The following is an 18,794-nucleotide window of genomic DNA, read 5'->3' on the forward strand; positions in this document are numbered from 1 at the left end:
AAAGGACAGAGTCACACCTGAACAGGGAAATGAACCCTGGACCCTCAGATTTAAAGTCTGATGCTCTACCATCTGAGCTACTCAGGCCCTGAATATAAGCAATTTTGCCTTGTTTCCAAAGTTTGGAAGTTCCCCTACCACTTCATCAGATAAAGTCAGACTGATGTTGAAAAGGTCAAAGTCACACCTGAGCAGGGACTTGAACCCTGGAGCCTCAGATTAAAAGTCTGATGCTCTACCATCTGAGCTACTCAGGACCTGCCACTTCAATACTTTGCCTTTATTCCAAAATTTGAATGTTCCCCTACCACTTCATCAGATAAAGTCAGACTGATGTTGAAAAGGTCAAAGTCACACCTGAGCAGGGACTTGAATCTTGGACCCTCAGATTGAAAGTCTGATGCTCTAACATCTGAGCTACTCAGGCCCTGTGAGTGTACAATTTTGCCTTTTTTCAAAAGTTTGGAAGTTCCCCTACCACTTCATCAGATAAAGTCAGACTGATGTTGAAAAGGACAAAGTCACACCTGAGCAGGGACTTGAACCCTGGACCCTCAGATTAAGAGTCTGATGCTCTACCATCTGAGCTACTCAGGCCCTGTGTGTAAACAAATTTGCCTTTTTTCAAAAGTTTGGAAGTTCCCCTACCACTTCATCAGATAAAGTCAGACTGATGTTGAAAAGGACAGAGTCACACCTGAACAGGGACTTGAACCCTGGACCCTCAGATTAAAAGTCTGATGCTCTACCATCTGAGCTACTCAGGCCCTGTGAATATGCAATTTTGCCTTGTTTCCAAAGTTTGAAAGTTCCCCTACCACTTCATCATATACAGTCAGACTGATGTTGAAAAGGACAAAGTTACACCTGAGCAGGGACTTGAACCCTGGACCCTCAGATTAAAAGTCTGATGCTCTACCATCTGAGCTACTCAAGCCCTTCCACTTATGTACTTTGCCTTTATTCCAAAGTTTGAATGTTCCCCTACCACTTCATCTGATAAAGTCAGACTGATGTTGAAAAGGTCAAAGTCACACCTGAGCCGGGACTTGAACCCTGGAGCCTCAGATTAAAAGTCTGATGCTCTACCATCTGAGCTACTCAGGCCCTGACACTTCAATACTTTGCCTTTATTCCAAAGTTTGAATGTTCCACTACCACTTCATCTGATAAAGTCAGACTGATGTTGGAAAGGTCAAAGTCACACCTAAGCAGGGACTTGAACCCTGGACCCTCAGATTAAAAGTCTGACGCTCTACCATCTGAGCTACTCAGGCCCTGTGTGTAAACAAATTTGCCTTTTTTCAAAAGTTCGGAAGTTCCCCTACCACTTCATCAGATAAAGTCAGACTGATGTTGAAAAGGATAAAGTCACACCTGAGCAGGGACTTGAACCCTGGATCCTAAGATTAACAGTCTGATGCTCTACCATCTGAGCTACTCAGGCACTACCAATTAAATACTTTGCCTTTATTCCAAAGTTGCAATGTTCCCCTACCACTTCATCAGATAAAGTCAGACTGATGTTAAAAAGGACAGAGTTACACCTGAACAGGGACTTGAACCCTGGACCCTCAGATAAAAAGTCTGATGCTCAACCATCTGAGCTACTCAGGCCCTGTGAGTATGCAAATTTGCCTTTTTTCAAAAGTTTGGAAGTTCCCCTACCACTTAATCAGATAAAGTCAGACTGATGTTGAAAAGGACAAAGTCACACCTGAGAAGGGAGTTGAACCCTGGACCCTCAGATTAAAAGTCTGATGCTCTACCATCTGAGCTACTCAGGCCCTTTCGCTTAAATACTTTGCCTTTATTCCAAAATTTGAATGTTCCCCTACCACTTCATCAGATACAGTCAGACTGATGTTGAAAAGGACAGAGTCACACCTGAACAGGGACTTGAACCCTGGACACTCAGATTAAATGTCTGATGCTCCACCATCTGAGCTACTCAGGCCCCTTCACTTAAGTATTTTGCCTTTATTCCAAAGTTTGAATGTTCCCCGACCACTTCATCAGATAAAGTCAGACTGATGTTGAAAAGGACAGAGTCACACCTGAACAGGGACTTGAACCCAGGACCCTCAGATTTAAGGTCTGATGCTCTACCATCTGAGCTACTCAGGCCATGTCAATCTGCATTTTTGCCTTCATTCCAAAGTTTGAAAGTTCCCCTACCACTTCATCAGATACAGTCAGACTGATGTTGGAAAGGACAAATTCACAACTGTACAGACTTGAACCCTGGATCCTCAGGTTAAAAGTCTGATGCTCTACCATCTGAGCTACTCAGGCCCTGTCACTTAAAAACTTTGCCTTTATTCCAAAGTTTGAATGTGCCCCTACCACTTCATCAGATACAGTAGGACTGATGTTGAAAAGGACAGAGTCACACCTGAACAGGGTCTTGAACCCTGGACCCTCAAAATAAATGTCTTTTGTTCGAAAATCAGAGCTGATCAGGCCCTGTCAATTTAACAATTTGCCTTTATTCTAAAGTTTGAATGTTCCTGTACCACTTAATCAAATACAGTCGGACTGATGTTGAAAAGGACTGTCCCACCTGAACAGGGACATGAACCCTGGACTCTTAGATTAGAAGTCTGATGCTCTACCATCTGAGCTACTTAGGCCATGTCAAACTACATTTTTGCCTTTATTTGAAAGTTTGAAAGTTCCCCTACCACTTCATCAGATACAGTCAGACTGATGTTGAAAAGGACAAAGTCACACCTGAGCAGGGACTTGAACCCTGGACCCTCAGATTAAAAGTCTGATGCACTACCATCTGAGCGCCTCAGGCCCTGTGAGTGTACAATTTTGCCTTTTTTTAAAAGTTTGGAAGTTCCCCTACCACTTCATCAGATCAAGTCAGACTGATGTTGAAAAGGACAAAGTCACACCTGAGCAGAGAGTTGAACCCTGGACTCTCAGATTAAAAGTCTGATGCTCTACCTACTGAGCTACTAAGGCCCTGTGAATTTACAATTTTGCCTTTATTCCAAAGTTTGAATGTTCCCCTACCACTTCATCAGATACAGTCAGACTGATGTTGAAATGGCCAGAGTCATACCTGAACAGGGACTTGAACCCTTGACCCTCAGATTAAAAGTCTGATGCTCTACCATCTGAGCTACTCTGGCCATGTCAAGCTGCATTTTTGCCTTTATTCCAAAGTTTGAAAGTTCCCCTACCATTTCATCATATACAGTCAGACTGATGTTGAAAAGGACCAAGTCACACCTGAGCAGGGACTTGAACCCTGCACCCTCAGATTAAAAGTATGATGCTCTACCATCTGAGCTACTCAGGGCCTGTCAAATAAATAGTTCGCCTTCATTCCAAAGTTTGAATGTTCCCCTACCACTTCATCAGATACAGTCAGACTGATATTGAAAGGTACATGGTCATGCCTGAAAAGGGACTTGGAACCTGGACCCTCAGATTAAAAGTTTGATGCTCTACCATCTGAGCTACCCAGGACCTGTCAGCCAATGATTCTACCCTTTTCCAAAGTTTTAAAGTTCCCTAACCACTTCCTCAAGTTACAGTCAGACTGATGTAGAAAAGGACAAGGTCACACCTGAGCAGGGACTTGAACCCTGGACCATCAGATTAAATGTCTTACGCTTTACCATCTGAGCTACTCAGGCCCTGTAAATCTACATTTTTGCCTTTATTCCAAAGTTTGAAAGTTTCCCTACCACTTCATCAGATACAGTCAGACTGATGTTGAAAAGGACAAAGTCACACCTGTACAGGGACTTGAACCCTGGACCCTCAGATTAAGTCTGATGTTCTAAAATCAGAGGTACCCAGGCCCTGTCAATACACAATTATGCCTTTTACCAAAGTTTGAAAATTCCCTAACCACTTCATCAAATTACAGTCAGAGTGACATTGAAAGGTACAAGGTCACACCTGAGCAGGGACTGGAACCCTGGACCCTCAGATGAAGAGTCTAATGCTCTTCCAAATGAGCTACCTCAGGCTTTGTCATCATGTAGCTCTTCCTTTTTCCAAAAACGCTGGATAATGCATCAGGCTTCTCATTCCTGGAACCTCGGACATAGTTTAACGTGAAATTAAATTTATTGAAAAGCATGGTAAACCTAGCTTAGCGAGGGTTCATCCTCCGGGTCGACCTAAGGTATTCCAGGTTTTTGTGGTCCATAAAAATCGTGAAAGGCTTACTAGCCCTTTCCACGTGGTCCCATCATTCCTCCAGGGCCATCTTCACCCCAAGCAGTTCCCAGTCCCCAATGCTGAAGTTGCATTCCGCTGGGAAAAGCCTACAGAAAAAAAGGTGCAGGGATGCAACTTCCCATCCGCCTGTTTGTGCTGGGAGAGGACTGTGAGGGAGTGGTGACGCAGCTATAATTCATTTTAAAATGCATATAGAAGTTTGTAAACCCCAAAAGTGTTGTAATACCTTTCTTCCTTTGGGCCTGGGCCACTGAGTTATGGCTGCCAACTTTTAGGCATACATCTGCACCTCCCTGATGGCCATCCCATACCCCAGAAAGGTGGTCTGAGGGACAGGAAATTCACACTTCTCAGGCTTGACGTATAGGCAGTTTTGCATGGGGCTTTAAAACATCTGGCGCGTGTGCTGCTCATGCTCTTCAAGGCTATGTGAAAAAACCAAGACATCGTCCAGATAGAGGAATACTAATTGGATCAGCATATCTTGGAGGACGTCTTTAAACAGGGACTGGAACACTGCCGGGGCATTGCAGAGGCCGAAAGGCATCACTAGGTATTCGAAATGGCCCAAGGGTTGTATTGGAAGCCGTCTTACATTTGCCCCCCTCCCGAATCCGGACAAGATGGTAAGCAGGGCGGAGGTCTAACTCGGTAAAGGCCGATTCAATGAGCGGTAAAGGGTACCTGTTCTTGACCGGGATCTTGTTCAGGCCCTGGCAGTCAATGCAGGGGTGCAGTGAACCATCTTTCTTGTCGACAAAGAAAAAAAATGGCCCGACAGGGGAGGAGGATGGGCGAATGTGTCCTGCTGCTAGAGCCTCGGAGATGTACTTCTCCAGTGCCTCCGGCTCCGGCCTGGAGATGTTGAAGATCTGGCCCCTGGGAAGGCGAGCGCCAGGCAATAGGTTAATGGCAGAGTCATACAGGCGATGTGGGGAAAGTGCAATAGCCTGATCCTTGCTAAAACTTGTGAAAGGTCCAGATGGCACTCCGGCACTGCTGTTAGGTCAGGGGGGTTTTGTCTCAGAGGTCACCTTGTGGGTATGTGGGCTGAATGGAGACATTTAGTGTGGCCGGCCGAGCTCCAGGAGACCACCTTGGATCCGCCCCAGTCGATCACTGGATTGTGCCGCCTCAGCCAAGGAAGGCCTGGAACAATAGTAGCCACAGGGCGGTCCAACACATAAAGGCACGCCATCTCATGGTGGTTCCCAGATAGGTGGAGTTGAACTGGGTCCACCTGTAGCTCAACCCTGCCCGCCGTTTTGTACAGGAATCTATCTATAGCCCGAGTCCCGATGCCAAGCCAAGAGACCCCAGAGCGATCGATAAAGCTTTTGTCCGCTCCGCAGTCGACCAGAGCTGTGGTCACGTGATTCTTTCACCCCCAGGAAAGAGATGCTTGCAACAAGAAATGACGGGAGGATTCTCCAGTGGCCAGGTGAGCCCTTGCTTTTGCCGGGCGGAGAGGGCATGTTCTCGAGAGTTGTCCATCTTTGCCGCAAAAAACAGGCGGCAACATGAGCGTTCCTCCTCTGACAGCCCCGTGTGACCTATTTGCATAGGCTCCAATTTCATCAAGGGAGGAAGGGCCACAGCCGCCGGGGGGAAGCCGGAAGCAGACGCCAAAGTCCACCCACGGCGCCCATGTGTGAGCCACCTCGCCGCGGCCTTTGGCGTTCCTGGAGTCGCCCATCAATCCTGATTGAACATTTCACAACCGCGTTGAGGGACTCGGGCTTGTCACGGCACCCCAGTTTGTCCTTCATTTAGCCTCCCAAAAATGTGACCTGGAGGGCGCTGACATTGAAGTTGCTTTCGGCGGCTAGAATGCGGAACTTCACTGAATATTCAGTGACGCTCAGGACGCCTTGGCTTAGAGACCTCAAGCGCCCAGCTGCCTCCCGGCCACGCACCGGGTGGTTGAAGACCTTTCGCATTTGTTGGAGCCCCGCTCCCATTCAGCGCTCGCCCATGCCAGGGCCTCATCTCAAAGACAGCCGATGAGATAAGCGATCTTGGGTCGGTCCATGCTGTGGGTATGACATTGTTGTTAAAATACCAGATGGCAGTGATCTAGCAAATACTGACATGCGCCAAGGTTCCCACTGAAAGGGGCGGGCAGAAGGATCACAGGTTCGCGGAGCGGCGGTGCCGGGGTTACCACTTGCGAGACTGGGGTTGGCTGTGCACTCTATGAGTGAGGCAAAGGCATGAGTTGCGCCTGTATGGAGTTGAGGGTTTGGGTTATCTTCGATACCTCAGTCATGAGGAAGTGGATCACCTCTGTGCTGGTCCATCAGCGTCGCTGGTTGATCAGTGGGGGCTTGGTGTGAGCCTGTGGGGTCCATGTTGGCTGGATGGTGCTGTACGATTGGGGATGGAGGACCCCAAAGCAGTCTAGGGGCAGCACATATGGAGCTTGAATCTTTATTAGAGTCATCCAAGAGAAAGGTAAGGCACCAAAGGAAGTAGCCTCGGCGAATCGCTAGTGGTGAAAGGATGGTCGGTAACTGTGAAGTCCGCCGTTGAGTTCAGAGTGCAGGGTTCAAAGAGTGAGAGCGAAGTTGTTGTCCCTGGCCCGTGGTCCGTGGTCGTGGGGGTGAGCGTGGTAAGGATCCTGGGAGCAAAAACAAGAGGTCATAGATCAGTAGAGGCAGGCGAGGAGAAAATGCAAGAGGGTACTTAACAGTGAACTGATAAGACGATGCAGCAGCCTGGTCATGTTCTTCTTGGTTAAATATATTCCCCACTGGCTGATGACTCACACCTGGAAACAATTGAGTGATTAGGTGCTGGACCTGTGATCAGGAGGCAGGCACAACTAGCCACCAATCTGGTCCGGGGCCTGACATAACAAGAGTAACTGATGTTAGAAACAACAGAGAAATGTATTTTACAGATTGCATGGATGTTCCATAGCCTCCAAAACTTGTTTTAAGAAATGAGTATTTTCTCCTTTATTGATGTGTACAAGTAATATATACAAGAATAAAGTTATTAGCAAATTAATTGTGGTCATTCAAAACAGAGGTTTGAGTTATTCTTCAAGAATTGACAAGTAATATTTATAGTAATAACAGAAAAAAATGTCATAAGAGACCTGTGAGTGTTTTTATGTCATAATATAGAAATATAAAGGATTTGTCCTTAATTATATCACGCTGACAAAAAATTAACTACTCACTGTTTTCAAGTTTGATGCATATACTCATTTAGTTATGGTTCTTTTTTTTCATTTTTCTTTTAGCATGTGCAAGAAACTTGTCTCTGTTTCTTCACTGCCACCAATAATGAACATGTGCACCTTCTCCCCCTGAGGCTTTCATACACAATTTAGCCAGAAAGCCATAGCTGATCATGATTTAGCTTTCAACACAGCCGGCCTGAGGCAATAAAGGGGTTCTAATACAGATATCTGACTGCCAGACTACGATGGAGGGTAAGAGAGAGAGAAAGTGGAAAGGCTTTTATTGACTAAATGATTAAGAGGTTGGTAATGATAAATAACAGTCATTTTATTGTAGAATTCCCAGAAAAGACGCAATATATAAAAAGTTGTTTGACGGGGTCTCTACACACTACAGCTCCCTATAGAGTGGCTTATTGTTAAACTCTAATGTTCTTCCGCTGGGGTGGAGGTCACAAATTGTTTTAAAAGTACCTGCTGCAATGAATACTACATAGGAGTGATGTAGAGCAGCTGTGTTATCGTCCTCTTTGGCTCATTGAAAAGGGTCCACCTATGACAGCAACAGACTTGCCCATGGGTTTCTCTCTATATTCCCTCTTAAGTACCCCGTTTAAAGACGTCTTTGCCTCTCAACATGGTCATCTTGTCATTTTGATGGTACATCAAGAGTAGGTGGGAGTAGAGAAGGGCAATTTACTTAAAATGTACCTTTCCAGAGATGATTCACAATACCAACAAAATTTTGATTGTGAGTAAATTAATTTTTTTTAATGAAATGAAAACTTTAAAGTCGCTTTCAGCCACGTTTGACAGTGTCATTAAGTTGTACTCATTTTCCTTTAAAAGGGGACAGACTGTGTGTCCAAAATTGAATTTCGCCTTTGTTTTTTTTAAAAATTGATTCAAATCCTGAGGTGGATTTTTTTACCTTTGACCCAGTTATTTTACACATGCAAAATTTTCAGAACACAAATGATTACAGTTTTTGCAGCATTAGGCAGGCGCACATGCCACATTTATCTGCCTTCTAAAGTGTATTCTACCATTAAGCTACGAAACGACAAAAACCTTTGATTTTGAACATCTTTAAAATCTGCTTCATGTTTTCTTTCTCTTTTCAGGTTCACCAAGGAGACGGACAACAATGCACACTCACACCCATACCTAGGGGCAATTTAATGTGTCCAATCAGCCTACCGTGCATGTTTTTAGAATGTGGGAGGAAATCAGAGTACCTGGAGGAAACCCACACAGGTCAGAGGAAGACATGCAAACTCCACACAGGTTGACGTGATTTGAACCCAGGACTCCAGAGCTGAGAGCCCGAAGCTCTAACTGCCCTCCATTTCAAAACATACCTAAACATCAGTCGTGCTCAAACTTTTTTACTCAAACTTATACTTTTCAAGGAGCCAACGTTGCATGACCTCCCCTTTTTTTCCAGGCCAATGACAAAGCTCACTATGTCTGCTGATGCCAGTAAAAACCCAAAGCAGTGCAGGCAGATATTAATCATGCTTGGACACTCGACGGTTGTGTTTCCCAGCTCAAGTGTCAAATGAAACTTGATTTAATTTGACGCTTTGGCTTGATTGAACTGAACTGCTGAATTGTGTCGCATATCATATGTGTACATTTTGCTCGACTGATTTGAAGTGCTGAACTTTTTCTGTATCATACCTGTACATACTTGTATACACATTTGCTGTGCTATGCGTGTAACTGAACTATTTTTTTCTCATCTAACCCATTTTTCAAAAGAGAATTTATATATATATATATATATATATATATATATATATATATATATATATATATATATATATATATATATATATATATATATATATACAGTTGTGGTCAATGGTTTACCTACACTTGAAGAACATGATGCCATGGCTATCTTGAGTTTCCAGTTATTTCTACAACTCTGGTTTTTCTCTGATCGTTATTGGAACAGATACTTCTTTGTCACAAAAAAAACATTCATGGAGTTTGATTTTTTTATGACTTTATTATGTGTGAATAGAAAAAAAGTGATCAAATCTGCTGGGCCAAAAATATACATAAACGGCGAAAAATGGACTAAAATGTATATGTATATATGTGTATACATTTGTTCGTGTTTGTGCTTCCTAGCAGCATTTATTGATTGAATACAAATACTGGAGCTTTTGAGACATTACAACCAGGCCAGGGAGTGATTTCCCCGGGAAAAGACAGCGATGGACGTCAATAGCGAAAGGGGAAAAATTGCACTAAAATGTTTAAAATCCATTTCCTAGCAGCATTTAGTGAATACATACAAACACTGGAGCTTTTCAAATATCAGAACTGGGCCCACAATTGAAATATTATTGAGGAATATAGCTGTCAGGTTCATTAATAATTACCTTCGTCCGTAATTATCAATAACTGCAGGAAGACATCTTATTCAATTATTGACATTTAATTAAATAGAAATGGATACAACAGATAAAAAGCCTCCGGAAGGGAGCGTTACAGCAAGCGTCACCTTACGACTTCCGAACGTCTCCTCGAATAGACGTTTTCGTCCCATTCTTATGGTCACAAGTTACAGAGTTGTTGATCATTCCATCACGTATGAGTAAAAACAACATCTGGGACTACAATAACAATCAAAGTATTTTACTAATAACAAAAACAGGGACTAGACCTAACAACATTTAGATTAGAGTAATTATACAACCTCCTTGACCTAAGAATCATATAATATAATCATAATCATATAATCGTTACATACAGAAAAACCCGAAGTGTACGGTTACATAACGATAACAATATTCTTGTTATTGTCCGAATAGCCCTGTCCTCGTCACCAAGGGCCCACCAAATCTCAAGGACCCAGATTGGGTGGATTGTTTGTATAACCATCCTGGAACAGGCTGTCTAGGTTAAAGATGACTTGGTGTGACCTCAACACTTTTGAAAAACAGAAAGAGAATGATTTAACAAAGTAATGAATTAATACAGAGAATAGAAAGAGAATGATTTAATAAAGAAATGAATTAATATAACTATTATAATAATAAAACAGAATAAACCCAACATTCCCCCGTTTTTATAATATGTATGTTATTAGTCATTTCTTAGTAATCACTAAATGGAAATGTCGGTGACTGCGATTTTATCCGCCTACTCCTTACTCCCATGGCTGGTCTGAAAGAGAAAAAACATAATTATATTCGTCCAATTGGTCCTCGGATTTACCGTACTCCTGGACCTCACTGCTTTCCCCAAACCGTCCCATAAGATACAACTCATGTACTTTAGAATTTGTAGGGGCAATTGCAGTAGTTATAAGTCGGCTTAGCAAGGAGCGCAAACAGGGGATACTACATCACCCACACAATGTTGGGATAGCGGTAATTGTGCCTATAGTCACCACGAAGGATGTAGCCAAATCTTTAGATTTTACAAAGGTCTTATCCCACCAATCTGACAATGCGGACGTATCTACTCCAGAGTGCTCTTGCATATTGCGGTTCAGTGTTTGCAGGCCAGTAATGGCCCTGGTGAGAGATCCACTGGGTGACGCGTTGTTCGGTATGAAGGTGCAACATTGTTTTCCAAACATTGCACACACGCCCCCTGTTTCAAGGATCATATCCACCGCTATGCGATTCTGGAACGCCATCAGACTGGTAGCTGCCAGTTGTTCCTTCATGGCCACAAATCCCTGTTCAGTATAATTTCCAAGTTTTGAACATTGTAATGTAAGTAATTTATTCTATCCACATTTTTGTTTGGGGTGATTAGAAGGAAGATAGACTCCCAACCTGCTGCGATCTGATTAGCCAGCTTATACTCATCTGGTACGCCCCGGGGGATGCCAATCGCATCAATGTATGTTGGATCTCCTTCTCTCCATGCCTCTCGACGATGTCGGGAGGGTCGACCCTTCAGCCGAATTATGAGCCGCCAATTGTATCTCCTCCACTGTGGATGGAAAAACAGACATCGGTAAGAGCAGTGAGACCAAAGTACCTAGTCCTGCCGCGTTTCGGCAGGAGTCGTATAATTTATCTACCACCCCGCCACCATAGGCCAGAACGTGGTATCAGGGGTGTAGTTTGTTTTAGAACGCCGGTACACCACGTCTCATTTATCGCCCCCAGCTTCAGACCATGCCCTGTAAGGTTTAAGCAGGTAAAATGATTAAACAGTGGAAAAATTGACTTCCTATTTACCGCGTAACAGGATAAACACTGCTTCAATATTTTTTCTTGCCAAGTAGGACACGTTTTTTCATTTGTAAAAACACTTTTCCCCAAATGAATGGTGATTGAGGGAGTTGTTAGATCCCATCGTATTTTCCCTTGTCTGGTAGTTTATCCTAATCCTTTGTAAGATGGTTTAGTCTCAATTGAAACCATATGGAGACGTCAAACCCAATATAAAAGAGTTCCCTATAGTTTTATGGTATTGCTTGCTGAGCAATAATCTTTTCAATTAATATTGGTGTTTCCCGTATTTTATTAAGTCAGAAAGTTTATCTTACCCGTCCCCTCAATGTTTCAATTGAGACCACCCTTTTACCAAAGTAGCTCCACCTAGTGCTTGCCTTCTTTACACTCCATTAACAGCGCCCAATTATCCCCCGTTTGGGAAATCCCTGTTTCAGAAATAATTTTCACAGGTTAATATGTCAGTCCAAGCTTTCCAATCTTGACCAATTTCTGCAACAAGGCTTTTCCCAATCTTCAATTTTCTGCTGTTAATGTACCACACATATTTCCCACCATACATTGCCCCTTTGTATGGCAACCGGGACGTCGCCGAGTCCAAATATATATTTTCATTTTGGAAATTTGATTTAGTAGGTAATGTTAATTAAATGTAAATGTGTATGTTTCTCGGTTTACCCTCCCGTAAGAAGGTGTATCCTCAATTGAAACGCCTCCGCCTTTTTCTCCAACTGGAGAAAACAACCCTACTGTGGAAAGGAATAGAATCACAATCATCATTAATCTCATTGCCCCAAAAGCAATAATTGTTTTCAACATGACTTTTTGTCTTTGTTTAGGGATTTTTCCTCTTGAAACGTTTCAATTTAGACAACCTTCTTACTGTGGGAAAGGTGGATCCGTGTCCCCTTTCAGTAACAAGGACCCTCCCACTTTGCGTTGCTCCGATGTTTCTTCTTTTATGCTGCTTATCAGCATCCAGTCTTCAAGAATCACCGTCGCTTCGTCCGTTTCCTGTTGAGAAGCAAAATCTCCCTCTGATAGTCTAAATTTGGTGTGTGCGTTTTTTTTTTCTTTGATAGATTCGCCTCATCATCCAATTGTCATTGTGTAGTGAATAATAACAATTTGTAAGGTCTACCAAACAGGACTTCATATAAGGTCCGCCAATTGTGGATGGTAGACAACTATTATATTAACAAAATGGGAGCCATTATCACTATAAATAGTTTCTGGAATTCCATATCGTGGAATGATATCCATATGATCTAATAAAAATAAAATAAAATCTATATGTATTTTTTGAAATGGATATGTGGGTATGCATATAGATTTAAACCCTAAGCCTTGTAGTGCCGTTGTAGCAAGGCCACCTCCCCCTTGTCGAGACATAGGTCTTCCCTTGACTCAAGCCCAAATTATTTTCTTTTATTGATAGATTATGTCTCGGTGGTCTGCCAATCAAAAAACACAAAAAGACAAACTATCATTCACGCTCACACTCATAAACAGAAGAATTTAGTGTGTTCAACCAGTCTAGCATCCATAATTTCATTTTGTGGGAGTAAACTGGAGTACCCGGAGAAAATCCACAAATTCTCGAGGACGCCATGAATACCCCACATTCCGGAAGGTCTGGATCCACCCCGCATTCATTAGTAGATCCTTTAATATACACACCCCCACTCTAGCCTTTTAACCGTTTGTAAAAAAATTTCCTTCAAGTTTCACACAAAGTTATATCCTTTTTAATGCTATCAGTTTACCTGTTTGTTCCCCGAATTGAGGTGGGAATAGTTTCACATCTAAAGTTTTTATTTTTTACAGCCGCCATGACCTAATGGCCCCCTATCATGTTTTTGGAAAATCCCAATTCCCTTTAATAGCATGCCAATCACCTTTTAATGCGGCCATCCAATTTTGTTTCTACTTGTTTCAGGTGATAAGATAATCTCCCCCATTTGTAAAACTAATTCATCCACGCCTATTTTATACAACATGACGCCTATGGCCTTTATTACGTCGCTGTTACGACTCCCCCTGGGGTATGATATACCAGGGAGTCGCAACTATCACAGCAGACAGGTTCGGTCAAAGATGAGTTCGGACACACATTGCAAGTAGCCTTCAGTTATTTTTATTTACAATAAAGTCAACAAAACAGACTACGGGATAACATAGGGGAAGCACGAGATATTAAAGTGGCACCCTCAAATAAACACGGTAAAACCCCCTCCCAGACAGGTGTTCAAATGAACACCCACAAAATACAGGAAATCAGACCGAAGGATGCCACTGTTAAACTGATGTAATATAATCTAGACAGGGGAATAACTGTGTCTAAATGCACAAACTATATGTATACCCATGGGTGTCTAAACTTATCTCAAGTCCCCCTATGCAACCCAAAATCATTAACACCACATACAAAATATAACATGGAGTAACGTACTCACAAGCCTGCAACTCAGCAAGGCAAGGGCCAGGGCAAGAAGGGAGGTAAAAGGCAAGAAGAAGGGCTGAACTGACTACTGAAAAGGCTTTAAATAAGGGCAGGAGGGATGATTGGGGAATTAATTACAGCTGTGTTTGGCCTGGGCAGGGCTCTGTCACAGGGGTGGAGCCAGAGCTGGAGATAAAACACCTCCTACTGGTGTGTGTCCAGGCTGCCAGCCGTAACAGTCGCCTTTACTCCAAATTCTATGAACCAAGATAACACGCCTAATTTGTAAGCGAATTTCGCCCATCCCATTTTGTTCATAGACAACCCATCTACCTAAAGCGTCACTTGTTTCAAAACATGAAAGGCCCCACTAGAATTCGTGCATCCAGCGCCAAATAGAGCCTATTTACACATTTGTCTCAAACTTGTTTTAGATATGGGGTCCCCAATTTCCCAAAATTTCCCAGAATTTATGTACTACCACATCCTGTCAAAAACCCAAAACGACTAACATAACCTGTTTCTAAGCCAGATTCTGGAATTTGGAGAATTTCTCCTTTCCCTCCCTTATCTAAGCTTGTTATTGCCACTCGTTATCACTGTAACATTCAGGCGTATTAACCCCATCGTTGCTAAAGTTCTCACCAATTTGCATGCCCTTAAAGCAGTAAAAAGCAACGTTATTTGGTTGTATCAATTGACCAATGCTTATCCAATCCGTAATATCCTTAAAGTCATCAATATGACCTGTGACAAAGCATATTTCCTCCTGCCAGGACAACAGACAATGTTCTTTCAAGTGCACTTTGAAAAACATTCCATGTTACTCCATTCTTAGGGAAAATATGCTCATCCTAAACCAATTATTTTATTTACAATTCACCTAATTATTTGGATGAATGCCATGAATTTTATCATGCCACTATTGCATTGTAAATTTCCCATCTGATGTCGTTAATCAGCCAAATAATTCAATACCTACTATACTTTGTAAATCACCTCATATGATGTTTACTTAAGACAAGAGTCATTTCCCATAGCCTGTTACCAAAACAAAAATCTACAACAATTAAATGAGAGAAATCAACCTTTTGTTAGACAATTCCTAATTACAAACTTTAATGTTTTAAAAACCTTATCGTCACCAATATACCATAATATTGTAAATTTTGTCATCCTGGCCTTTTTTTCTTTTAAACAGCCAACCTCCTGGATTAAAGTATTTTGAATAATCAAAAAATTCTGAAATAGTATTATTATTATTTTATCCTCCAAAAGCTAGTTTCCTTTAACTAAGAGCCCTTTGAAATCCACAATTGCTCAAAAATGACTATTTTGGTCTATTTCCCAAATCCAAAGCTTTTTACCAAATCAACCTTTTACTAAACAGATTTTCTATCCTCTTAATACATTTCATTTTAAAACCCAAAATATCAATGCGAAAGCATTCGCATAACCTTGCATTTCTTGCAGCCCATGTATTGTTCTTATTCTGAAAAGTCCAAACAGAAAACGCAATTAGCCGTTAACTATGACCTCCACTCTTGCTGCGAAAACAGCATTGTTATCTTATGTTTACAAACCAGCTTTTTCCCTGTGCCCAAATACAACGCTTTTTAGAGAAGACAACCATTAAAACGTCAAATTAACCCCTCTTCCGATATTCAACTACATCACAATATTTTTCCAAGACCCCATATATCCAGAATATGTATGCTGCAAGCACAACAATATGGCAAAAACCCATTTTCTGCCCTCAAGTTTGCTTCAGCACCCCCAAGGCCAATTATTATTATTATAATGTCTTCACGGAAGGGATCACAAAATTTTAGTTGTTTACACGGTCCGAACGCTCCCGAAAGCCCAACACAGTTAAATCGTCTGCCCCGCGGCCCACATGTTTCACTCCCATCTAATCAGCAGCCGCTGCACCAGAAACGCTTCCCCCGCAGTTGACACATTTTTTTGGCAAGTCTAGAGCATAATAAAAACACAGGTGTCATTCCCTGCTAAACATTTAAATGATCATTTTGTATATATTCTTTTGTCTTTTTAAACACCATCTTCCCGTTAGCGGACGGGATCAAAAACCAAGCTGCAATAAGCCATCACATTGCTGTAAATTGACAGTACATATAGGTTATATTAACAAAGCACCACCAGCACTTGGAAATAACCATTCTAATTGTTGTTATACAAGCCCAAGCATCACAAAAAAACCCAATTTATTGTAATCACAAAACGTCATACCCGGATTAACCAAATCAAATACCAGTGTCCCCATTAATTTTCTAGCTCCCTTTATTTTTGTTAAACTTCCTCCGCGCCCGTCACCTATCTCGGTAAATATTTTCCCCGTCAGCCGAGGAGGCCCCGCTATTTTTTCCTTACCAAACAGTACTTTCCCGCCGCCACGGTCTTAAATATATCCCCGTTATCCGAGGGAGCCCCCACTATTTTCCCAAAATAGTATTTTTTAACTTCTCCCCGGCCTTATTTCGCCATTAGTGTCTGTGGAACAAGCTGTTACACTTTTATCCACTCACATATTATTTATATATGTATATTACCTCCATTAGTGTCTGTGGAACAAGCTGTTACACTTTTATCCACTCACATATTATTTATATATGTATATTACCTCTATGCATTAGTGCATATATTATCCTGCATTTTATGCATTTTAAGCTGGCCAGCAAACCCATATTTATTTATCCATAAATATAGCTGTGTAATATTTTTAAAGCGCTTTGTCTTTCCAATTTTTTCCAATCCTTACAAGTTAGACGTATTTTTTTGGATCGTCATCCAAACCCGCCTTACAACACGTGTTTCCCATATTTTACTTTTATTTTTTGTAGTGAGTTCGTGTGCCTCACACAGTTAACTCTATTATTTATTATTATTATTAATATTATTATTATCTATTCGACTGTATCGACTGTATCTCCTAGGCCTTTCCTAATTTTACTGCAGAAACCACACAAACACCATACAACGTATATTCGTGCCTACCCTTTAGACACAGGACACTCCCCGGCCCCAATATTGTACCTCTAGTACAATACATTCGTGCCTACCCCTGAGACACAGGACACTTTCCAGCAAAGTGCCCCACCGTACCTGCCATTGACTAGTATAAACACAGGGTTTTATCGCCGTCACCCAGGACGCGAAACCAGCCCAACAATGGGCCTCACATACAATGTCCCTTTAACGCATTTGTAAACACCTTCACAACATGCAGACATTAATGTGGACTTACCCGAGATCCATCAGATGTCTCCCTCCAGCAGGAAAAGTCTTCAACCGCCGAGAATCCAGGCGCCCCCGTCGAAAAACTCCGGCCCACCAAGGGTTTTGAAGACGCCGTGCGCACGGTCACTTACCAGATGTCGAACAGCAGCGCCTGGGTTCTCGCTCCGGTATATTGACCTCCATGGCTCAGAAGGACCAAAATGTCAGGTTCATTAATAATTACCTTCGTCCGTAATTATCAATAACTGCAGGAAGACATCTTATTCAATTATTGACATTTAATTAAATAGAAATGGATACAACAGATAAAAAGCCTCCGGAAGGGAGCGTTACAGCAAGCGTCACCTTACGACTTCCGAACGTCTCCTCGAATAGACGTTTTCGTCCCATTCTTATGGTCACAAGTTACAGAGTTGTTGATCATTCCATCACGTATGAGTAAAAACAACATCTGGGACTACAATAACAATCAAAGTATTTTACTAATAACAAAAACAGGGACTAGACCTAACAACATTTAGATTAGAGTAATTATACAACCTCCTTGACCTAAGAATCATATAATATAATCATAATCATATAATCGTTACATACAGAAAAACCCGAAGTGTACGGTTACATAACGATAACAATATTCTTGTTATTGTCCGAATAGCCCTGTCCTCGTCACCAAGGGCCCACCAAATCTCAAGGACCCAGATTGGGTGGATTGTTTGTATAACCATCCTGGAACAGGCTGTCTAGGTTAAAGATGACTTGGTGTGACCTCAACACTTTTGAAAAACAGAAAGAGAATGATTTAACAAAGTAATGAATTAATACAGAGAATAGAAAGAGAATGATTTAATAAAGAAATGAATTAATATAACTATTATAATAATAAAACAGAATAAACCCAACAATAGCCAAATTTCACTCACCAAAAATCCTTTATAACTGTACACAATATCCATTCTACTTTCATTCTTCCTTCTTTTCTATCGCCATCGAATCTAATGATGAAAGTCGAGCCTGTCCTGTCGTACTTCTGGCATAGTCTGTCTTGAAAATGGCTTTAAATCAACACAACAATATATTTGCTTGTGCAGTACGCTCCAAATACAGTTTGGTAGCTCTCTCAGTTAGCGCAGTGAAAGTGGTGGACACACCCTTTTTCCCGGCTGTAACAGGCTTGCTAGCTTTGGAGTTGACCGCATTTTCTTAAATATGTCAATTTTTTTTCTGGCAAAGTCAGTCTGGAAAATAGCTTTGTGGGAAAATTTGCAACCTAATCCATTTGTATTCCTCCGTCGGCAATTCTGTGTGGAGTTTGCGATTTCTGGCTGGCTCACTTTGGCCCGCCTTCGATCTAGTTGGTGAAAGCAATTACGTATCCACGAAATGGCATTGGTGTCAACCAAATCGAATTCTGATTGGTTAAATTAACGGTCTTATCACCGCTTGTTTAATGCAGCAGAGACCGCAGAACTGATTGTGAAGGCCTTGA

The 18,794-nt window shown here is 41.9% G+C and overlaps 4 non-coding genes across 4 annotated transcripts; all 4 read right to left on the reverse strand.

Annotated features, from left to right (window-relative positions):
- Positions 1–524: 524 nt before the first annotated feature.
- trnak-cuu (transfer RNA lysine (anticodon CUU)) lies at positions 525–597 on the reverse strand. Its single transcript has one exon. It is a non-coding gene; the product is annotated as a tRNA-Lys (tRNA).
- A 97-nt stretch (positions 598–694) lies between these two features.
- trnak-uuu (transfer RNA lysine (anticodon UUU)) lies at positions 695–767 on the reverse strand. Its single transcript has one exon. It is a non-coding gene; the product is annotated as a tRNA-Lys (tRNA).
- Positions 768–864: 97 nt separating this feature from the next.
- On the reverse strand, positions 865–937 carry trnak-uuu (transfer RNA lysine (anticodon UUU)). The gene has a single exon. It is a non-coding gene; the product is annotated as a tRNA-Lys (tRNA).
- A 267-nt stretch (positions 938–1,204) lies between these two features.
- On the reverse strand, positions 1,205–1,277 carry trnak-uuu (transfer RNA lysine (anticodon UUU)). Its single transcript has one exon. It is a non-coding gene; the product is annotated as a tRNA-Lys (tRNA).
- Positions 1,278–18,794: the final 17,517 nt, after the last annotated feature.

This window comes from Stigmatopora nigra, chromosome 16, assembly GCF_051989575.1.
Source record: "Stigmatopora nigra isolate UIUO_SnigA chromosome 16, RoL_Snig_1.1, whole genome shotgun sequence".
NCBI lineage: Eukaryota > Metazoa > Chordata > Actinopteri > Syngnathiformes > Syngnathidae > Stigmatopora > Stigmatopora nigra.